A 25395-nucleotide genomic window follows, 5' to 3' on the forward strand; every position below is an offset into this window, starting at 1 on the left:
GACAGCAATAGGAAAAATCTAATTCTGAACAAATAAACTGAAAAACCTATTTATAAGTGCAGTGAAAGGATAGGGAGGGATAATTTCACAGCATATGTGCAGGGAGAGACGTCAGAAAAACAATTTACAAGTGCAGGGATAGATTTTTTGGGGATCCAAATAGCCATTTTACAGCTCTGTTATTCCAGCAATTTGTTGCACCAGTAAAGTGCGTATATATTTTTCTTATCCAATCAGATCAGACCACCATGATGATTTCTTTCAGCCATCTCTTCTCTCTGCAGAGTTTGACAGACAGACATCTTAGTTTCCTAGTTTTCCATCATCCTCTAACCTTCTGAACACCCCATCCTGCTACCTCTAATATTGTGTCTGCTGTGCTCCCTATACTAGTTACACACAGATAGTTCCACTTCAATAATTGGCACACAGTGTCCTAAAAAAATAACTGCACCCAGGAAACAGTGTCCCTGACACTAATAGTGTAAACATAATGTTCCCCAAAAATAATTGTGGTAAGCTGATACTGTGCCAGGGTGCCCACCAACGTAACAGTGCTCCCCAAAGTCCCACCAATTGAAATAATTATCTACCAGACAACACGTAGTAATAGTGCCCCTACAGTAATAATGACCCCACTGTGTCCCAGAAGTAATAATGCTCCCATAGTGCTCATACTAGTATTCAAGTCCCTCGTAGTCCCTGAACTGTAATAAAGCAGCCCACCATAATGCCCCTGGTAGTAATAATTCTCTTTATAATGTGTAACAGTAGAAAAATGCCCCCTTATAATGTGCACCAGTACATAAAAATGCCCTGTTGTGTGGCAGTATACAAAATACCTCCTCTTAGTGCCCCCTGTAGAGCCAATGTCCCCATAGTACCCTCATAATGTGTGCCAATTCCCCCTACTGTGTGCCCAGTTGAGCCAAGGTCCCCATTGTGCCCTCTTATTTGCGCCAGTATAAAATACTCCTATATCGTGTGCCCCCCTTGTCCCCATGGTGCCTGACAATGTGCCATGTAAAATGCCCCCATAATGTGTGCCAGTATGTAAGATAGGGTCACCAGTAGATACCCCCATAGCTCTCCCCCCTTCTCCATAGTGCCCCCCATGTGTGCTAGCATATAAGATAGTGCTCATCCCCCTCCCAAGTGCCCCCGTGTCTGCCAATATATAAGATAGAGCCCCAGAAGATGCCCCCATAGTGCTCCTCTCCCCCCTTCTCCATAGTGCCCCCCATGTGTGCCAGTATATAAGATTGGGTCCCCATAGTGCTCCTCCCCCTCCATAGTGCACCCCATGTGTGCCAGTATATAAAATAGGGCCCAATAGTACTCCCTCCCTCCGTAGTGCCCCCCATGTGTGTCAGTACATAAGATAGGGCCCCCATTAGATGCCCCCATGAGTGCCAGATAGGGCCCCTAGTAAAGTGTAAATAAAAAAAAATAAACTCCCAAACTTACCTCCTTGTCGCTTTCAGCGATGCGATGCAGGCCTCTTCCGGCCTGTGTCCAGCGCTGTATGGCTCAGGCGGCGTGATTACGTCATTGCGCTGCCTGCGCCGGCATCTGATAGGCTACAGGTACTAGGCCTGCAGCCTATGAATATTCCTTCCACAATGGAAGCGCTCATCTCCCCCTGCCGCTCATCTCTCCTGCACTGGGCCCCTGTGTTATTTGTCAGTCGCCAGGACTATGGGATGAACAACGTCATTCCATTGCTTCATGTCCTGGAATACAGTAGATGGTGGTAACAATGGCTGGTCAGGGGACTGGAGACGTGACGCCTAGATCTCACGGCCACATGAGCCCTGTGGAGTCTGAACTGGAAGAGGAGGAGGAGGACATTGGAGCTCAGGCAATGTGTAGAGAAATGGGTGGTTTTTCTACTCAGGTGACAGGAGAGGAGGAGGAGCAGCCAGAGGAGCAACAGAGCAATGAGGAAGTTGAGACAGAGGACCCAGACACACCGTGGCAGTATGCGATGGAGATGGAGGCAGGGAGTCCCCCTGAGTCACTTGCACAAATGGCCCGATGCATGTTCGCTTGCATAGTGACAGCCGAATTGTCACCATTCGGCAGAGGGCTCTCCACCTTGTTGGACCCTCGCTATCTGTCCAGAATGGGGGCCTTTTTATACCCACTGAGGGGGAGGACAAACTAAACTAATACAGAGACATCCTATGTAGTCAGTTGGCCGCTGCCTATCTGCACCATCGTCCATCCTCTCGCAGGTCTGACCGGGTGGGCCCTCTGTGCTCACATTCCTCTTCAATGGCTGCTGGGGAGGGGAGGCAGGAGCAGTACCAGCTCCATCAGCAGCAGCCTGATTCTACAGTCGCTGATGACTGAGTAGTGTTGAAGGGAATCTGTCACCTGCTTTTACCATTTTAAGCTGGCACCATCGCTATGTTCACTAAAGTACCTTATGTTTACTTTATTTCATTTTGTAGTTTTGATATAAAAGCGCTTTTTATGTTATGCTAATGAGGCTCCAAGGTGCCCAGAGGGGCGTTTTTTTTCACTCTCCGGTGCCCAGTGACTCCCCCCTGCAGTGCCCAAGAACGCCTCCTGATCCTCAAATAACCTCCCACAGCCCGCCAAACGGTTCCGCCCCCTCCCCACGTCATAGTCTACCTTATAGAAGTGCCCCGTCCTTCTTCCTGTCTGCGGCCAGAAAACTCGCGCAGGCGCAGTACGCCTGCACGATCATCAACGTCCTGAGGGCAACAGTGCTCAGGTTACATCACTGGGCTCGGCGCATGCCCAGTGAGACTTTTGAGGCTGTTGCCCTCAGGAGGTTGATGATCGCACAGGCGCAGGCCGCAGGCGGTACTGCGCCTGCGCGAGTTTTCTGGCCGCAGACAGGAAGACGGACGGGGCATTTCTATAAGGTAGACTATGACGTGGGGAGGGGGCGGAACCGTTTGCCGGGCTGTGGGAGGTTATTTGAGGATCAGGAGGCGTTCTTGGGCACTGCAGGGGGGTGTCACTGGGCCCTCTGGGCACCTTGATTGTCCTGGATTGGCAGCGACTTCTTGGCCCCCGCTGTCAGTTCTGGGCGCTGAAGGGTCCCTTGTCAATCCCTCTCCTTGGCTCCCCCTCCCAAACTTTGTCGTTTTTATAACTTCTGTATATATTTCTTGATGATTTAAATTATTTATTTATTAATGACTTTATTTATATATTTCTGTATTGATGAATGTATTTCTGTATTTATTGTTGAATTTCTTTACATATTTTTTGGGCGACCAATTTTTTTATTTATTTTTTAAAATCTTTCAGTTTATCATTTTTTTTTTCATTCATTTATTAAACCTCTTATTTATTTATTCATTCATTTAACTAATTGTTGAAATATATACAGTACAGACCAAAAGTTTGGACACACCTTCTCATTCAAAGAGTTTTCTTTATTTTAATGACTATGAAAATTGTAGATTCACACTGAAGGCATCAAAACTATGAATTAACACATGTGGAATTATATACATAACAAAAAAGGGTGAAGCAACTGAAAATATGTCATATTCTAGGTTCTTCAAAGTAGCCACCTTTTGCTTTGATTACTGCTTTGCACACTCTTGGCATTCTCTTGATAAGCTTCAAGAGGTAGTCACCTGAAATGGTCTTCCAACAGTCTTGAAGGAGTTCCCAGAGATGCTTAGCACTCGTTGGCCCTTTTTGCCTTCACTCTGCGGTCCAGCTCACCCCAAACCATCTCGATGGGTTCAGGCCCAGTGACTGTGGAGGCCAGGTCATCTGGCGCAGCACCCCATCACTCTCCTTCATGGTCAAATAGCCCTTACACAGCCTGGAGGTGTGTTTGGGGTCATTGTCCTGTTGAAAAATAAATGATGGTCAAACTAAACGCAAACCGGATGGAATAGCATGCCGCTGCAAGATGCTGTGGTAGCCATGCTGGTTCAGTATGCCTTCAATTTTGAATAAATCCCCAACAGTGTCACCAGAAAAGCACCCCCACACCATCACACCTCCTCCTCCATGCTTCACGGTGGGAACCAGGCATGTAGAGTCCATCCTTTCACCTTTTCTGCGTCGCACAAAGACACAGTGGTTGGAACCAAAGATCTCAAATTTGGACTCATCAGACCAAAGCACAGTTTTCCACTGGTCTAATGTCCATTCCTTGTGCTCTTTAGCCCAAACAAGTCCCTTCTGCTTGTTGCCTGTCCTTAGCAGTGGTTTCCTAGCAGATATTCTACCATGAAGGCCTGATTCACACAGTCTCCTCTTAACAGTTGTTCTAGAGATGTGTCTGCTGCTAGAACTCTGTGTGGCATTGACCTGGTCTCTAATCTGAGCTGCTGTTAACCTGCGATTTCTGAGGCTGGTATCCACCTGACTTCTCCGCAATGCAACTGATGGTCCCAACCCCATTTATAAGGCAAGAAATCCCACTTATTAAACCTGACAGGGCACACCTGTGAAGTGAAAACCATTTCAGGTGACTACCTCTTGAAGCTCATCAAGAGAAGGCCAAGAGTGTGCAAAGCAGTATTTAAAGCCAAAGGTGGCTACTTTGAAGAACCTAGAATATGACATATTTTCAGTTGTTTCACACTTTTTTGTTATGTATATAATTCCACATGTGCTAATTCATAGTTTTGATGTCTTCAGTGTAAATCTACAATTTTCATAGTCATGAAAATAAAGAAAACTCTTTGAATGAGAAGGTGTGTCCAAACTTTTGGTCTGTACTATATATCTATATATATATATATATATATATATATATATATATATTTATATATTATTTTTATTATTTCTTGTGGGCTTTACAATCTGAAAAATCCTTTAAAATAAAAATTGTCAAATCAATATATTGAAATTTGTATGCATGGGAACACATTACTGCTGCCAACAAAGAACATGCTGCTGTCAGAGGTGTATAAGTTTATTTTTGGGGTTGCCCCGGTCTGCCAGGGGCCCATTCGTGGGAACATATTCATCCTACAAACAAAGAACCGGCTCCTGTTTGTTCTGACTAAATTTGACCCAGCTATGTGTAGGGCCCTATACTACACCATTACCATTTACCTGCTGATGTTTCTCCTGATGAGTGTGGTGGAGCTATGTGTAGGCCTTATACTACACCATTACCATTAACCTGCTGCTGTCTGTCCTGATCAGGGTGGTTGAGGTATGTGTAGGCCTTATACTACACCATTAACATTTACCTGCTGCTGTTTTGCTGATCCTGCTGAGTTTGGCAGAGCTATGTGTAGGCCTTATACTACCATGTTACCATTTAGCTGCTGCTGCTGTCTGTCCTGAACCTGCATAGTTCGGTTAATAACTCCAAACAAGAAGGCTGCTGTCAGCGAAGGTGTGCACCGCACGGCCTCAAATTCACAAACTCCTATAAATGCACAACACGCCAGCGGTGATGTTTATACAAAATATTTTATTGAACATATATGCAAAAAAGTACAATACATATCAAAACTCAGAAGGAAAAGCAGACAAGTGTGGATGAACAGTACCCCCTAAGACCAGTATGTATATCCATACATGCTTGCAACAAATTGCCTCTGTCTGAGTGATACAATAGAGACCCCCGCAAAGCTGCTGCAGAAAATGATGATGAATCACACCAGAAGAATACTGGATGCGTCAGAGAATCTATCTATCAACGTAAAAAATTATTATGTAAACCTACTCCAAAAGGGGAGTCACCTCAGTGAAAAAATAGTCACATCCCAGATGGAATACCACACTGGAGGACTGAGGAGACACTGGAGCATGGAGAAGATGCAGCACAGCAGGGGCACCAGTGATCACACAAACAGCTAAGGCATAAAAAAGTACATAGCAATGAAAAGACCAACCTGGATAGGGGGAGAAAACCCGACGACCGTTTCGCTCTCTGGCTTTTTCACAGGGCACCGCACATGTTTGAAGCTTGCACGTGTCGCTGTCAGCGCTGACAGCAGACTTGCAAGGGTTAATGCGCCAGCATCGGTGATTTCACTGATGCCGGCGCATACAGCAGTGGTCCAGCTATCAGTGACTGCCGGACCCCTGCCCCCGATCAGGCAGGCGCAGCTCCTGCACCCGCCCGATCACCATGCAGTACATTTACGTCACTGGGATTTTATTCACGTCCAAATCTGATGTACATGTACGTCATCAGGCGTCAAGGAGTTAAGTATGTGATGTATCTAATGTAATGATGTACAGGGCCTTTTACTGGAATACAGAATGATGATTGCAGTTTATCTATATATACACGCACATATACAGTATATATAGTGAGGACGAGAAGTATTTAAACACCTTGCGATTTTGCAAGTTCTCCCACTTAGAAATCATGAGAGGGTCTGAAATTCACATTGTAGGTGCATTCCCACTCTGAGAGACAGAATAAATAAAAAAATCTGGAAATCACATGGTATGATTTTTTAAGAATTTATTTGTCTTGCACTGCTGAACATAAGTATTTGAACACCTGAGAAAGAGCAAAAATTCTGGATCTCAAACACCTGTTACTGTGCCTTTAAAAAGTCCACCTCTATTCCGCTCATTAATCTAACTTAGTAGCACCTGTCTGGGCTCTTTAAAGACACCTGTCCACTCCACAGTCATTCAGATGCCAACTACTATCATGGGAAAGACCAAAGAGCTGTCAAAAGACACCAGAGACAAAATTGTGGACCTCCACAAGACTGGAAAGGGCTACGGTGCAATTGCCAAGCAGCTTGGTGAAAATAGATCAACTGTTGGGGCAATTGTTAGAAAATGGAAGAGGCTAAAGACAACTGTCAGTCTCCCTCGGACTGGGGCTCCATGCAGGATCTCGCCTCGTGGGGTATCACTGATGATAAGAAAGGTGAGGAATCAGTGAAGAACTACAAGGGAGGAGCTGGTCAATGACATGAAGAGAGCTGGGACTACAGTTTCAAAAGTTCACTGTCGGTAGAACACTATGCCATCATGGTTTCAAATCATGCATTGCACGGAAGGTTCCCCTGCTCAAGTCATCACATGTCCAGGCCCGTCTGATGTTTTCCAATGACCATCTGGATGATCCAGAGAAGGCATGGGAGAAAGTCATGTGGTCAGATGAGACCAAAGTAGAACTTTTTGGTCTAAACTTTACTCGTCGTGTTTGGAGGAAAAAGAGTTGCATACCAAGAACACCATCCCTACTGTAAAGCATTAGGGTGGCAACATCATGCTTTGGGGGTGCTTTTCTGTGAAGGGGACAGGACGACTGCACTGTATTGAGGAGAGGATGAATGGGGCCATTTATTGAGAGATTTTGAGCAACAACCTCCTTCCGTCAGTCAGAGCATTGAAGATGGGTCATGGCTGGGTCTTCCAACATGACAACGACCCAAAGCACACAGCCAGGATAACCAAGGAGTGGCTCCGTAAGAAGCATATCAAGGTTCTGGAGTGGCCTAGCCAGTCTCCAGACCTAAATCCAATAGAACATCTTTGGAGGGAGCTAAAACTCAGTGTTGCCCTGCGACAGCCCGAAACCCGACAGATCTAGAGGAGATCTGTGTGGAGGAGTGGGCCAAAATCTCTGTTGCAGTGTGTGCACACCTGGTCAAGAACTACAGGAAATGTTTGACCTCTGTAATTGCAAAGAAAGGCTTCGGTACCAAATATTAACACTGATTTTCTCAGGTGTTCAAATACTTATGTTCAGCAGTGCAAGACAAATAAATTCTTTATAAATCATACTATGCGATTTCCTTAATTTTTTTTTTTTATTCTGTCTCTCAGAGTAGGAATGCACCTACAATGTGAATTTTAGACCCCTCCATGATTTCTAAGTGGGAGAACTTGCAAAATCGCAGGGTGTTCAAATATTTCTGTTCCTCACAGTATTTCTGTGTGTACCTCGCTGTGTGTATAAATATATATATATATATATATATATATATATATTTATATATATATATAGTACAGACCAAAAGTTTGGACACACCTTCTCATTCAAAGAGTTTTCTTTATTTTCATGACTATGAAAATTGTAGATTCACACTGAAGGCATCAAAACTATGAATTAACACATGTGGAATTATATACATAACAAAAAAGTGTGAAACAACTGAAAATATGTCATATTCTAGGTTCTTCAAAGTAGCCACCTTTTGCTTTGATTACTGCTTTGCACACTCTTGGCATTCTCTTGATGAGGTAATCACCTGAAATGGTCTTCCAACAGTCTTGAAGAAGTTCCCAGAGATGCTTAGCACTTGTTGGCCCTTTTGCCTTCACTCTGCGATCCAGCTCACCCCAAACCATCTCGTATGGGTTCAGGTTCGGTGACTGTGGAGGCCAGGTCATCTGGGGCAGCACCCATCATTTTCCTTCATGGTCAAATAGCCCTTACACAGCCTGGAGGTGTGTTTGGGGTCATTGTCCTGTTGAAAAATAAATTATGGTCCAACTAAACGCAAACCGGATAGAATAGCATGCCGCTGCAAGATGCTGTGGTAGCCATGCTGGTTCAGTATGCCTTCAATTTTGAATAAATCCCCAACAGTGTCACCAGCAAAGCACCCCCACACCATCACACCTCCTCCTCCATGCTTCACGGTGGGAACCAGGCATGTAGAGTCCATCCGTTCACCTTTTCTGCGTCGCACAAAGACACGGTGGTTGGAACCAAAGATCTCAAATTTGGACTCATCAGACCAAAGCACAGATTTCCACTGGTCTAATGTCCATTCCTTGTGTTCTTTAGCCCAAACAAGTCTCTTCTGCTTGTTGCCTGTCCTTAGCAGTGGTTTCCTAGCAGATATTCTACCATGAAGACCTGATTCACACAGTCTCCTCTTAACAGTTGTTCTAGAGATGTGTCTGCTGCTAGAACTCTGTGTGGCATTGACCTGGTCTCTAATCTGAGCTGCTGTTAACCTGCGATTTCTGAGGCTGGTGACTCGGATGAACTTATCCTCCGCAGCAGAGGTGACTCTTGGTCTTCCTTTCCTGGGGCGGTCCGCATGTGAGCCAGTTTCTTTGTAGCGCTTGATGGTTTTTGTGACTGCACTTGGGGACACTTTCAAAGTTTTCCCAATTTTTCGGACTGACTGACCTTCATTTCTTAAAGTAATGATGGCCACTCGTTTTTCTTTACTTAGGCTGCTTTTTTTCTTGCCATAATACAAATTCTAACAGTCTATTCAGTAGGACTATCAGCTGTGTATCCACCTGACTTCTCCACAACGCAACTGATGGTCCCAACCCCATTATAAGGCAAGAAATCCTACTTATTAAACCTGACAGGGCACACCTGTGAAGTGAAAACCATTTCAGGTGACTACCTCTTGAAGCTCATCAAGAGAATGCCAAGAGTGTGCAAAGCAGTAATTAAAGCAAAAGGTGGCTACTTTGAAGAACCTAGAATATGACATATTTTCAGTTGTTTCACAATTTTTTGTTATGTATATAATTCCACATGTGTTAATTCATAGTTTTGATGCCTTCAGTGTGAATCTACAATTTTCATAGTCATGAAAATAAAGAAAACTCTTTGAATGAGAAGGTGTGTCCAAACTTTTGGTCTGTACTGTATATATATATATATGCTCATGTCGAGGTACAGATGTATGTATTATGTAACCAGCAGATTTGCTACATGTCACACCAGTTAATAAGTAATCATTTGTAAAGGGATGAAATACTTATTTTCATAACTGTATATATACATTACAGAGTGTTGGAGAGAGATACAAAAGTGATGTAAGCATTGTACCTGGGCATTTTCTGTCACGGATCTTTCTGATCCGATCTGAGTTCCAACGCTTCAAATCAGACCATTTTTTCAATATGGCCATCCGAGGGTTATTGACCTTAAACTTTCTTTTTAGCTCGGACAGGATCTCACTCACAATGGCCTGCTTCTCTGCATAATTGAATAATTGTGTACTCTGCACACCTTGGATCCAGTGTGGGTGCCTGTGAGAGTGGTTTAGACAGTATAAGTTAAATCCACGGCACTCCAAAAGTTGATGCAAAATAAGTAGTCTCATTTAATTCTTAATAAACAGAATGCTGTTTGGTATACATCCAGTGCAAATTCATATACATATAGTATTTATGCCATATCAGATAGAAAAATATATCCCGAACGTTTCGGTCTGTGCGACCTTCTTCAGCGGGGTCTAAAGAGATATATAACATGCATATAATGTAATCACACAGATTTCTGAGTATAATAGACATGCTGTTTAAATTAAGAAAAATTGAGCAAAGCAGCGTTTCACAATTATAAGTCCTAATGGTGAATCTAAAGGAATAGGGGGTGAAAAGGCACACAGGGTGAGGGTTAAAAAGCGAAAACCACAGTTGGCACAGGAGTCAGAGTTATCTATATAGATAGTGGTTTTGAAAGCTGGATTAGCTTATAAGTAAGTTTTCTCTATGTTGCAATCACTCTGTATCGCAGTATAAGGCAAGGAGGTCCTGACATACCTGAAGGCGAGGAGAGTATAGGCGTGCGCTGGATGTGGATTCAGGGTGAATCTGGCGCCCTTTTTAATCCATGTATGGGCGGCGCTCCACGCTGACGTGTGAGCGTCTGTGTCGAGTGAACGCACGCGCCGGAGTGGAGTCATCGGGCGGGGCGCTTGGTGATGACGTTGTCCTGTTGTAGTAGGCTTACCGGAGCGAGTGTATGTCCCGTTCAGGAGGAGGAGCGTGCGTCCGGACGTCATGCATGCGCGCGCGCATGCGCATATTGTCTCTGATTGTGGTGTGGGCAACGAAGTGGGCACCGCCCATACATGGATTAAAAAGGGCGCCAGATTCACCCTGAATCCACATCCAGCGCACGCCTATACTCTCCTCGCCTTCAGGTATGTCAGGACCTCCTTGCCTTATACTGCGATACAGAGTGATTGCAACATAGAGAAAACTTACTTATAAGCTAATCCAGCTTTCAAAACCACTATCTATATAGATAACTCTGACTCCTGTGCCAACTGTGGTTTTCGCTTTTTAACCCTCACCCTGTGTGCCTTTTCACCCCCTATCCCTTTAGATTCACCATTAGGACTTATAATTGTGAAACGCTGATTATACTCAGAAATCTGTGTGATTACATTATATGCATGTTATATATCTCTTTAGACCCCGCTGAAGAAGGTCGCACAGACCGAAACGTTCGGGATATATTTTTCTATCTGATATGGCATAAATACTATATGTATATGAATTTGCACTGGATGTATACCAAACAGCATTCTGTTTATTAAGAATTAAATGAGACTACTTATTTTGCATCAACTTTTGGAGTGCCGTGGATTTAACTTATACTATGCTTCTCTGCATAGACCCGGGTGCTGTCGTAGCCCGCTCCAACATTTGCTGCAGGATAAAGACGCAAGCATATAATCCCCATTTTTTTTAAATACAAGTATTAAAAATAATGTCCTCAACAAAATATCAAAAACTATTTAAGTCTTTGAACAGGAAATATAAAATTTAATGTTAAAGTTATAAGATCAGATTGTATTCATTGTATGTGTGTGGGGTCTGAGCAATCAGATATTTGCCAGCTAAGCAGAGATGTACCTGTCTATTGAAGTGACGTTACGGTATGGGCTGTAAAACTGGTTCGCCTCTCCGTGGTGCATCCTGGGTAACTCTAAATGAACCAGCAAATAGTGGCGGTCAGACAAAGGAAGCTTCTCCTGAGTCCTGACCAACAGGACACAAACTCCAATCTATAGACTGTGTTTGTGTGTGTGTGCGGTATATAGTGTGCGGCAGGAAAATGAATGTGCAATGTGCATGTGAGAGATATTTCTATGCTGTCCATACATACATGCTACACAGTGCTGTGATGTCACAACAATACTTAGTGCACCAATCAGTAATATCTACTGAGACCTGATAAAATGTGTTGTATGTATTGCGAAAAAACATTCGCATCATAAGTGGCGATTTTCGCAATCCCGAATATTTTATAACACTCTATCTGCATATAAAGCGATTGTTCTGACATGCATGTGAAATGTAATCAAATACACTGCTGTAATGTCAAATTATTTACAGTGATCATTAGTTCTTCCTCACTGTCGTGAAAATTGCATCCCACCATCTTTTCCAATCTTCTCAAACTTTGAGTAGCTTGAAAACAGTTGTGTAATTAGGCCACTCCCCTTGCACATGCGCTTCAACGAATTTTAGTGTACGAAGATAGCGAATTCGCGAATATATATGATGAATATTCGTCCATATATTCGTGAAATATCGCAAAATCTAATATTTTCCCTGCCGCTCAACACTACTGATGAGTAGCATAGTGAAGAAACTACTCACCAGCAGCAGCAGGTAGACCTGGAGCAGGACCTGAACCAGCAGGTGGTGGCATACATGGACTGCACCCTGCCAACCCACATTGAAGATCCGCTGGACTACTGGACAGCCAAACTGGACTTGTGGCTGCAACTAGCAGAGTTTTGCTGTCCTGCCCAGCCTGTAGTGTGGCTTCAGAGCGGGTGTTTAGTGCAGCGGGGGCCATAGTTACCCCAAGGAGAACTCGCCTGTCCACCCAAAATGTGGAGAGACTGACCTTTGTCAAGATGAATCATGCGTGGATCAGCTAGGATTTCCACGCACCAATTCCTGATGCAACAGACTAGATCATCCATGGTGCCACACCAACACTTTGACAAAAGAGACTGGTTTCCTCTGGCTACCTGCCTCCGCTACTATTCTGATGCTACCACCCGCCTGATGCCACACATCTGAATCCAAGTGCCCCTTCTTTCACCCACCTTTATCAGCGGGTACTGGTATTGCCAACCACTGCCCCACTCTGTCACCTTCACACGCTGTGGTATCCTGATGCTGCTGCCATATCCACACTATGTAACCTTGCCATTTTGTGGTATGCTGCTGCTTTCATATCCACAGTATGTCACCCTGCCACTCTGTGGTATCCTGATGCTGCTGCTGTTGCCATCTCCACACTATGTCACCTTGCCACTCTGTGGTATCCTGATGCTACTGCCATCTCCACACTATGTCACCTTGCCACTCTGTGGTATTCTGATGCTGCTGCTGCCATCTCCACATTATGTCACCTTGCCACTGGGTGGCCTTATCCTGATGCTGCTGCTGTTGCCGCCACCTCCAGACTCTGTCATTGTGCCACTCGGTGGCCTCATCATACGGCTGCCACCTCCAGACTCTGTAATTTTGCTACTCAGTGACCTCTTCATATTGCTGCCACCTCCAGACTCTGTCATTGTGCCACTCGGTGGCCTCCTCATACTGCTGCCAACTCCAGACTCTGTCATTTTGCCACTCAGTGGCCTCCTCATACTGCTGCCAACTCCAGACTCTGTCATGGTACCACTCGGTGGCCTCCTCATACTGCTGCCAACTCTAGACTTTGTCATTGTGCCACTCGGTGGCCTTCTCCTGATGCTGCCAACTCCAGACTGTGTCATTGTCCTGATGCTGCCAACTCCAGACTGTGTCATTGTGTCACTCGGTGGCCTTCTCCTGATGCTGCCAACTCCAGACTCTGTCATTGTGCTTCCTCATACTGCTGCCAACACCAGACTGTGTCATTGTGCCACTCGGTGGCCTTCTCCTGATGCTGCCAACTCCACAGTCTGTAATTTTGCCACTCGGCGGTCTCCTCATACTGCTGATACCTCTAGACTCTGTCATTGTGCCACTTGGTGGCCTCCTCATACTGCTTCCAACTCCAGAATCTGTCATTGTGCCACTCGGTGGCCATCTCCTGATGCTGCCAACTCCAGACTCTGTCATTGTGCCACTCGGTGGCCTTATCCTGATGCTGCCAACTCCAGACTCTGTCATTGTGCCACTCGGTGGCCTTCTCCTGATGCTGCTGCCGCCACCTCCAGACTCTGTCATTGTGCCACTCAGTGGCTCCTCATACTGCTGCCAACACCAGACTGTGTCATTGTGCCACTCGGTGGCCTTCTCCTGATGCTGCCAACTCCAGAGTCTGTCATTTTGCCACTCGGCGGTCTCCTCATACTGCTGCCACCTCCAGACTCTGTCATTGTGTCACTCAGTGGCCTCCTCATACTGCTGCCAACTCCAGACTCTGTCATTGTACCACTCGGTGGCCTCCTCATACTGCTGCCAACTCTAGACTTTGTCATTGTGCCACTCGGTGGCCTTCTCCTGATGCTGCCAACTCCAGACTGTGTCATTGTCCTGATGCTGCCAACTCCAGACTGTGTCATTGTGTCACTCGGTGGCCTTCTCTTGATGCTGCCAACTCCAGACTCTGTCATTGTGCCTCCTCATACTGCTGCCAACTCCAGACTGTGTCATTGTCCTGATGCTGCCAACTCCAGACTGTGTCATTGTACCACTTGGTGGCCTCCTCATACTGCTGCCAACTCCAGACTGTGTCATTGTGTCACTCGGTGGCCTTCTCCTGATGCTGCCAACTCCAGACTCTGTCATTGTGCCTCCTCATACTGCTGCCAACACCAGACTGTGTCATTGTGTCACTCGGTGGCCTTCTCCTGATGCTGCCAACTCCAGACTCTGTCATTGTGCCTCCTCATACTGCTGCCAACACCAGACTGTGTCATTGTGCCACTCGGTGGCCTTCTCCTGATGCTGCCAACTCCACAGTCTGTAATTTTGCCACTCGGCGGTCTCCTCATACTGCTGCCACCTCTAGACTCTGTCATTGTGCCACTTGGTGGCCTCCTCATACTGCTTCCAACTCCAGAATCTGTCATTGTGCCACTCGGTGGCCTTCTCCTGATGCTGCCAACTCCAGACTCAGTCATTGTGCCTCTCTGTGACCTTCTCCTGATGCTGCTGTCGCCACCTCCAGACTCTGTCATTGTGCCACTCAGTGGCTCCTCATACTGCTGCCAACACCAGACTGTGTCATTGTGCCACTCGGTGGCCTTCTCCTGATGCTGCCAACTCCAGAGTCTGTCATTTTGCCACTCGGCGGTCTCCTCATACTGCTGGTTACCTCCAGACTCTGTCATTGTGCCACTCAGTGGCCTCCTCATACTGCTGCCAACTCTAGACTCTGTCATTGTGCCACTCTGTGGCCTTCTCCTGATGCTGCTAACTCCAGACTCTGTTGTTGTGCCACTCGGTGGCCTCCTCATACTGCTTCCGCCTCACCACTATGTCATAGGTCAACTCTGTGGACTTCTCATGCTGTTCCCACCCTCCCCACTTAATGACTGGTCCACTATTTTGGCTTTCGGCCTGGATGACCAGATTTATTTGACCTTTCTTCTGATCTGTCAGAAGGAAGGAAAAATAAGACGCACAACGGATCCTGTCTGTGTAGCAGCTGTAAGGCCTGTATGGTCCAATCAGATTTGGCTTATGATTTGGTAGCCAAAAGCAGGAGTAGGTACAAAATGCAGAAGACATCCAAGTATTCCATTCATGTGTCATCTCTGTTTTAGATCCACTCCAGTTTTTTTTGGCATTAGCAATACTGATGGATTATTGAACAAATGCTGACCGAGTGAAGGCATATGCTCCATAGACAGGATCCATTTTTTGTGGGTTATTGTTCTGACGGATCAGAGGAAGGGCAAATTAATCAGTGATGTCTTACTGCTGACACCCTCTCCACTCTGTCCGGGGGGCTCTACTTGTATAAGCGTTTAATATAACAGGTTCTGTTGACATGTATGTGGAATCAGCTGACGGTGTAAAAGGAGCTTCTTCTTGGCGCTAACATCGACCTGTAAGGCTGAGTTCATATTTGAGTTATTTAGTCAGTTTTGGCCCCATGACTGTCCAAATAATTGAAGTGTTCAGTGATTCTAAGAGCGACACCTGTCATCTGCATGTCATACGGACTCACAGTATTATTTCACTACCAAAGCAGACTCCCTATGCGTGATACTGCAAGGCACAGTGTTCTACACCACTATAAAGGCTCTCTGCAGCCAGGATATAGCAGTTTTTAACATAAGTCGCTGCAAATTTATTCCGATCAAACCAATATTTTTTTTTTTATTCGGCAAATCGGCGAATCGAATTTTTACAAAATTCTCTCATCTCTATTCACCTTCTCCGGCGGCTTAACAAAAAACTGCCACACCACTGAGTAGGTGATTTTACCTCCAACACTATCCACTGACTGAGTGCTACCACTGCTGCTTCTGTGAACCCGTGCACCACTACTTTCCGGGCAGGTAGGCTCCTGCGAAGCGGGTGGTCTACCTCGGGCACATTTGGCTACCGACCTCCCACTGCTGCCACCCTGTTGACTCCCAGCCATGCTAGCGACTTGCTGGCTCTTCCGCTGCCTCACGGGCAAGCTGCCACCCTCTTCTCCCTGATGATCATGAAGCCCCTAATTCACCCGGCTCCGAAGTGCGATCAGCTACATCATCATCATCGAGTACTGTTGCAGTACGCCGCCCTGCAGGGTATTGCAATGGTGAGGTCACGGTTACTTAGGCAAATGAGGGTTGCTTTGGGTTACTCACAGTTTTCTTGAAAGACCCTGGGCAGGCATACAGCAGTGATGGAGAGGCTGGCACAGGAGACCTCTGGGGCACTCTCAGTGTACCAGACCTGATGGTAGATGAGGTGCCCTGGATGTTGCAGGTGTTTAATGTGCCGGGGCAAGTTCCCTTTAAGATTCGTGATGCCAGTGCCGGTAACGGTGGCACACGGATTTATGATAGGAATAATTGAGGAACACGATGTTGTGGTGAACCACAACTTCCTTTTACTGGAAACAGTCAATTATTTACAGTCTGGGTTCAGTTCCACATGGCAGTAGCATTAATAAGCAGGCTTTATACATGGCAGGCACAATGTTCTTGCAAGATACTTAGAGGCATAAAACAACTTACAGACCAGGCTGCACTTTTCCTCAGAATCCTGTCTGTCTTTATCCCAAGGCCCGTATGCCCTATTAATGGCTTTATCCTTGGTTAGGGAAACTTCCTCAGGTATATATATCCTTGCTTTAGGTAAAATCCTTCTGCCCTTCCGCCCTCAGGTTGGCTGGAAACACTTTGGCTCTGCTCTGATTATGGGAACTTCAGGTTTCTCTTAGGAGGCAACTTATTCTCCTGGTGGCAACTAGAAGCCTGGGCTGTCTAGCTGCATGTCAGGAGGTGGCCTTCAGCTCCTCTCTGGCTAAAGTGCACATTCTCTTCTGGCTCTACACAGACTCCTGACTCTACACTCCCTCCCCTGCCTGACTATATATATATTAGGGGTTCCCTAGCTCCCTCTACTGTCTAGGAGGAGGAACTACACCCTAACAGGCCTGATACACAGATACACTGGGAAAATACACATATATAACATAGCAATATACATTAAAATGCAATGAAAAATACAATGCCACTGTTCCACATGAGGTGGAGAACAACGTGGCCCGATTTACCCTTGTGTAGTGCCCACATTTACCTAGTGGGATACTACACTGTCTGCATGTCACCGATGTCCTCCTTAACGGTCTCTGGCTCAGGAGCCTGACCGCTCACAACACAAGCTCCCACGCCACTCTCCTCATCACTACTTGCCCGCCTACCAGAGGAAGTGGCGGATGTCTCCTCCACATCCGCCATATAATACTTCTATGGCTGAGGGACCAGAAAAGGACAGAGGCAGGTTGAGGACAGGTGAGGGCACAGGGCCTGACCCCGGGCCATGCCAACTAAGGGTTGTGTCTGACGAACCCATCGACTCACGGCTGGGAGTGTCTGATGTCACTTGGTACGAAGTGGATGACCGAGTCAACCATTCAAGAACCGCTGGGTTGCTGATCAAGACACAACCGCTAGATAACACCGGGAGCTCAGGCCTCTCGTTGCGACTCCTGTTGCCACGCCCCCTTACTCTCCTGCAACCTGTGCCTGCGCCAGAAACATTTAGGCTTCTGCCATTCCCCTGTGCAGGGCCTGGCACTTCTCTGTCTGACATACTGTTAGATCAAATAAATAAATAAAAAGGAAATTAAAACACCCCAAAAATTCTGTAATTATCTCAACGGCTAATAAGTCCTTTTTTTCCCTAATACACGCCAAAAAGGGCTGTCATTTTCTCACTTCACCACACAACGGCAAATACTTTTTTTGTGCCACCAGTACACACAAAAAAGGGCTTTAGAACATATAATAAATGTCCAGCTAGCTTAATAAATAATTTATAGAGGGATTACAGAGTATAGGGTGTTCCAGCAGAGTTGACCCTTTAAAACATAACTTTTACTTAATTATACAAATAAAAATACACCACGTTAGTGATTCACCAGTGAAAAAAATCTTGTGAAACAAATGATAATCAAAAGATAAGGGATATTTAGACGGGGTAGCAAACCAATGATATGGCTATAGGGGTTGGTGTACACAGGGCAGCATTGGGGAGTACTAAAGTATCTAACCTGTCCCTGCACTGACCCTAAAATAAATGCTCAGCCCAGGGACGTCCCCTGATGGTGGGGACTCCCTGTCCTCGTACCTGGGCTGACTGCCCTACGTACACCCTCCTCTCAATAAACAATACCACGGTACCCCGTATAACGACGGATATCTTCTGTGTCACAGGTTGGTAAATACCTGTGTAGACAACAGCCCATGTAGATAGAGAGATGAAAAGTACAGTTGGTGTAAAGGTATAGATATAGCCTATAACACCATATAAATAAGCCAAAGAGAGACGTCACGGTGGTGATACGCTCCCAGGCTCTTTCTAAAGTACAATTGGTGTAGAGGTATAGCTATAGCCTAAAGCACCATGTAAATAAGCCAAAGAGAAAGCTTGTTAGCTTTACAATATATGTTTTACAGCTTCTTGGACACTGTGTGGGCCCTCATCCTTAATGGGCTGCTGGTTTATCTGACTGTCTGGGACACTAAGGAAATGCTTCAGAGACCTAGGGGGTGGAAATATAAGCAATTTTAAATCAAGCTCCCTGCCTGATATTTCTCTACCTCCCATCTACAGGTGGGATATATCCAATGGTCCCCTTGGTCCTACACACATATTATCGTCTGCGTTTCTGGTCCTGTGTCTTCCATCTGTATCATGAGTATATCTATATTTCATTTTTCCATGACGGTTTACCCATGACTGTTTTTTACCCCCTGATGAACCTAGTAATAGGGGAAACACATCGGGGTTGTTGTTAGAAATAGCCTGGGAGCGTATCACCACCGTGACGTCTCTCTTTGGCTTATTTATATGGTGTTATAGGCTATATCTATACCTTTACACCAACTGTACTTTTCATCTCTCTATCTACATGGGCTGTTGTCTACACAGGTATTTACCGACCTGTGACACAGAAGATATCCGTTGTTATACGGGGTACCGTGGTATTGTTTATTGAGAGGAGGGTGTACGTAGGGCAGTCAGCCCAGGTACGAGGACAGGGAGTCCCAACCATCAGGGGACGTCCCTGGGCTGAGGATTTATTTTAGGGTCAGTGCAGGGACAGGTTAGATACTTTAGTACTCCCCAATGCTGCCCTGTGTACACCAACCCCTATAGCCATATCATTGGTTTGCTACCCCGTGTAAATATCCCTTATCTTTTGATTATCATTTGTTTCACAAGATTTTTTCACTGGTGAATCACTAACGTGGTGTATTTTTATTTGTATAATTAAGTAATGTTATGTTTTAAAGGGTCAACTCTGCTGGAACACCCTTTAGAACATATAACTGCACCGCTGAACGGCAAATATATTTTTCTTTTGCCACTAATATACGACAAAAAGGGTTTAGAACATATAACTGCACCGCTGAACGACAAATAGGCCCTTATTTTTTTCCACTTATACACTTCACAAAAGGCTTTAGAACATATAACTGCACCACTGAACGGCAAATATATTTTTCTTTTGCCACTAATACACGCCAAAAACGGCTTTAGAACACATAACTGCACCGCTAAACAGAAAATACATTTTTTGTTTGTGCCACTACCGCACTTCACCACACAACGGTTAATAAGCCCTTTTTTCCCACTAATACAAGCCAAAATATGTTTTAGAACATATAACTGCACAAGGGCAAATAAGAGGGAGAAATATTTCCTTGTAATAAACCCTGTTAATGGCTGCATCACACAGCACTTGTAACAAGAACGGTTTGCTGGAATTACAGAGCTGTATAATGGGTGCCCAGTCAGTGCAGCAAGGTGTAATAGGAGTGTTCCTATTACCCAGGCTGTCACCTCCCCTACTGAAACCTGTTCTCCATAAATGCTATAGAATGATTCCTCCCTAATCTTTCCCTACACTTTGAATAATCTTTCCCTGCACGTGTATATCATTTTTTTTTAGCACAATGAAGTCTTTCCTAGCACTGTCCCTAGCGCCTGCTGACGTCTCTCCCTGCACTAAGTACACTGGAAAATGGCAGAATCCAAGATGGCTGAGGCTATTTATAGGGCGCTGGCTGCTGATTGGCTGCATGCATGGCATTATGGGTGATCCAGCGTTGCCAGAGTTCCTTGCTCTATGTCCTCACACATGCAGCAGCCATTTTAGAAAAAAATTTGATTCGTTACCACGAAGCATGAGGAGATTCGGATTCGGTGCAAATCGAATTTTTCCTGAAATTCAAATCAAATTCCACTTCGATTCGCTCATCTTTAATTATCATGTACTGTATGATGTCAGATTTTTATTTTTTTACATTAATCACAGTAGAACCCCTTTAAGAGATACCCTAATAATGCAGGACTGATGGTGGCTATTCAAACATCCATAGATTTTTACAAACCCTAAATAGCACAGAAAAAATCTTAGGGGGTTATTTATTAAAACAGCCATTTTAGACGCCAGTCTTAATAACCCCTTGCTCTGGTGCTGGATCAGCGAATAACCGCCAGTCTAAACGTAAGCCTGCTTCTTTTCTGGCTTAAATTTAGTTTCTACGCCTAAGGTTACACTCATACGACCATATGTGTTTTGCGGTCTGCAAATTGCGGACCAACAAAAAAAACTGATAACGTCCGTATGGCATCCGTTTTTTGTGCGGATCCATTGTAACAATGCCTATCCTTGTCCGCAAAATGGACAAGAATAGGACATGTTCTATTTTTTTTTGCTGGGCTACGGAACGGACATACGGATGCGTATAGTACGCGGTGTGCTGTCTGCATTTTTTGTGGACCATTTGAAATGAATGAGTCTGCAGCCTATCCGCAAAAGAAACGGAACGGACGTGGATACAAAATACGTTCATGTGAATGTAGCCTTAGGCTAGGTCTACACGACGACATTTGTCGCGCGACAATACGTTGCGCGACAGATAGGGCACAACAACACTGCAACATTTGTAGCGCAACATTTTGTTGCACCAATGTTGCGCGACAATTTTTATAATGGAAGTCTATGGTGTCGCACTGCAACATGCGACATGCTGCGACTGTGTAGGAAACCATAAATGAGAAGGGCCTGCCGGCCCACGCCCTTCCCTGCCCACGCCACGTCCCCTTTTTTATACCTGGCGTGAGCGGGGAGAAGTTACAGATTGCGACAAAAATAACCTTTGCGCCGCAATCTGTGACAGATAAAGGCTAGAAAACTGGTGAAAATAACCCCCCATAATGTTTACATGCTTAGGCCTCATGCACATGTCTGTATTTTTCATATTTTTGTGCAGTACTCCAGACCTGGGGGGATCTGCAGTTGTAAATAGTTTTGTATTGTTATGAATTTCATGTTATCTGGCCATGCATTTCAGCAGAGGAGATGTGGATGACAAAGGTTGGCAGGAACAGGGTTAACTACCCTGTTCCTCCCCTCTTGGTAGGAGTGGGCTGGTCCTGCTTCCTGCCAGGAGGGGAAGTTCCTGTCTAGCTATAGCGAGGAGAGGAACCAGACTACAAAGCTCCTGATCCTGGTAATGATATATGGTTCTTCAGAGAGACCAACAAAATTCAGCTTCAAGAAAGCAACAAGACAGCAAAGTGATAAGCAAAATACTGCATTTCAGACACTGCTGCAAGGTGAGGGACTACAGCTCAGACACCCATCACCTATACCACTACTAGGCCACATAAAGCTGAACTCTTAACCTTACAGTGGATACCTATACCCATAAGTGCCAATATACAGCCATCCAACCATACCTTCATAACTGGCGCCAGAAACTGTGCTTTGTATTTGCTACTACTGGATGTACTGCAAGTTGTATTTTGTAGTGAGTAAAAAGCATCTTATACGTTTACTTCTGTCTTCATTCTTTAAACTACATTTCCACTACACCGATCCCTAGGAGCAATGGCCTGAGGGAGTACATCGTGACATCTCTTGAGGGCTACTACCACTCCCATCTTGCACCAGTTGCTCAGAGGCTTGCAGCAATAGCATACTGACCAATTCATTTCTATTCTATAGGGCCATGCACACATCCATATTTTATGCGGATCCGTGTGGCCATTCCACGAATCATACAGCAGGTCCTATTTTTGTTCATATTGGAGACGAGAATATCCCTTTCTACCGAGGAGTAAGAAAAATAAGAAATACACCAGAAGGTATCTGCATTTTGCAGATCTATTGTTCCTGGACTGAAATATGGACATTGTACTTTACTATCCCTGTCCTTTTATTGGTCCTCCCATGTGTCACAAGAATTTTAGAATGTCATGAACCAGGAAGGTCCGGATATACGGTCTTATAAGAATTGTTGGAGTTCTGATCAGCAGTCATCAATAATCTATGGGTGCTTTCTCTTTAAATGTTCTTTTGCCTCATTTCCTCTTTTTTTAGACCTCCTGCAGACTCCATGTAGTGTCTCTGATGAGATGTTGTATCATGGTGCACTCCCTCAGGCTGGCGATCCCTGGGGATCGGTGCACAGGAAAGGTGATTTAAAGACTCAGACCAGAAGTAAAAGTATAGAAGTCTTTAAGTCTTTAAAGAGGACCTTTCACCGATTATTACACTGTGAACTAAGAATACAGACATGTAGAGCGGCGCCCGGGGATCTCACTGCACTTACTATTATCCCTGGGCGCCGCTCCGTTCTCCTGCTATTCCCTCCGGTATCTCCGCTCACTAAGTTATAGTAGGCGGAAATTTCAATCCCAAAGTTATGGTAGGCGGAGTCTGCCCTTGTTCTGCTCTAGCGCTGGCCAATCGCAGCGCAGAGCTCACAGCCTGGGAGGTTATTTTCTCCCAGGCTGTGAGCTCTGCAATGCGATTGGCCAGCGCTACAGAAGAACAAGAGCAGACTCCGCCTACTATAACTTAGTGAGCGGAGATACCGGAGGGCATAGCAGGAGAACGGAGCGGCGCCCAGGGATAATAGTAAGTGTAGTGAGATCCCCGGGCGCCGCTCTACATGTCTGTATTCTTAGTTCACAGTGTAAAAATCGGTGAAAGGTCCTCTTTAAGTCGTGCAAAATATAACTTGCAGTGCATCCAGCAGTAGTTGCCATAAACTGCAATTTCTGTCCCCAAATGATGAGGTGGCCAGAAAAGTGGCATATGATGGCACCTCTGGTATGATATCTTACTAATAACTCTCTTTTGAACTTCTGGCTAACAACTGTATGCTGCTAATTGTGGTTACAGGTGTCCGCCGTGTAATGCAAGCTTTGAATTGGTCTGACCTGGATGTTATCTAGGTGATGGGTGTCTGAACTGTATCCCCTCACCTGCAGCAGGATTTGAAAAGCTGTGACTTGCTGGCCATTCTGCTGACTATATTATACTGTAGCTTTTCAGCTATCCTGATGCACTTGCAGTCTCTCTGGAGTAGTGGTCTCACAGGTGAATTGGATCACTTGAAGGTCCCTAAGACCCTTGGAGTAGGAGCAATTGGTTGTGCTTCCTTCCTCCTCACTGTATAAACCAGAACTCCCCCTCCTGTTCGGAAGTGAGACCAGCCCACTTCTATCAAGGGTGAAGGAATAGGATGGTTAACCCTGTCCCTACCAACTATACTTCTCATGCTGGTGTACATTACATAACAATAATAATAACATGGCATTAACAATATATAATATTTTCAGATACCCCCAGGCCTGGGGTGATGCACACACTGACCGATTCCTTTCTATGGGTCCATGAACACATCTGTATTTTTGGGGGATCCTTGTGTCTGTTCCACAAGTTATAGAAAATATCCTATTCTGGCCAACGTTGAGGATGAGAATAGTCATTTCAATCGGTTGAGTGCGAAAAATTGTGGAATGCATACGGAAGGCAGAGGTGGACTGGGAACCTAAAGTGGCCCTAGAAAAAATGCTAAAAGTGGCCCGGCTTTGTAGTTGAGTCCAAATTGATGGAAGGCAGGTCCAGCAATACAATATTGTGGCACATTATACCACCCCAACAGAGCCAAATACCACAGTCCATCACAAAATACTGCCAGAAGTACAAAATACATCCCCAAAAACTTCCACTGGCCGCCCGTGAGGAGGGCTCAGACGGCCCCTGGGCATCGGCCCACCGGGAAATTTCCCTCTATGGTCTATGGCCAATCCGCCCCTGACAAAAGGTATTCGGATCTGTGGTTTGTGGACTGAATTACGGACACGGTCTTGTGCATGAGGTCTTTGAGGTGTAAAGTCCTGGGCCCTAATGTAAAATTTTTAAACAGGGACCCCACCTACCATGTGCCAATATAATATTGGTATCTCCTTACAGCAGAGGGACCTCCTCAACAACAGGACCCGGGTGCAGCTTCTACCTCTTCGCCCACGACAGCTACACCCCTTCTAATTTAGAGCAAAAGATTTTATTAAGCTCCCAGAATGCAGCTCATGCCTCCGGAGCGTTGTGTACGAATTAGACGCACGCGTAGTTATGATTATAGTAAATACGACCTTTGACTTTCCGCACTAACATGACATTATAATATCACCCGGTGCCGATCGCTCAAGCTCATTCTTGTACACCGGAGCAGAAAGTGATTTTATTTACCAGTAAACAGAGCTCCAACCCACCAAAAATGACCATGAAATGTATCCGTGTGTAACGCAGAACATCAAATCATGTCCCCGGGATGTTTTCACTACAAATATCCTGGAAAATGAGCATCGCGATCAACCCGGTACAGCGAGGGTTAACCAACGAAGACGAAGGACAAGCTGAGACAGAGCTCAAGGGAAGGGATACATGTGTGTTTGCAAGAGTAGATATAAAGTTGCAAGGTGGATTAAGAAATTGGTAGACAGCCAGTTGTGTCTGACACTTTAACCCTTCAATGGTCGAGGTACCTTGAAAGAAAGGTCCCTGAAAATAAGATGATCACTGACTGGTTAATCTTTAATCTGCAGGTGAAGACGACTGTTCAGTTTGGCTGCAGTGCCCCCACTGAGTAAATGAAGCATTACATTGTGCCTCTTGAAATGAATGGGATGTTCATGTAATTTACACATGTGTTGGGTCCTCCAGAGCAAGAGACACTCTTTGAACCTATCATCCACTCTGGCTAT

This window comes from Bufo gargarizans, chromosome 1 (genome assembly GCF_014858855.1).
Source record: "Bufo gargarizans isolate SCDJY-AF-19 chromosome 1, ASM1485885v1, whole genome shotgun sequence".
NCBI lineage: Eukaryota > Metazoa > Chordata > Amphibia > Anura > Bufonidae > Bufo > Bufo gargarizans.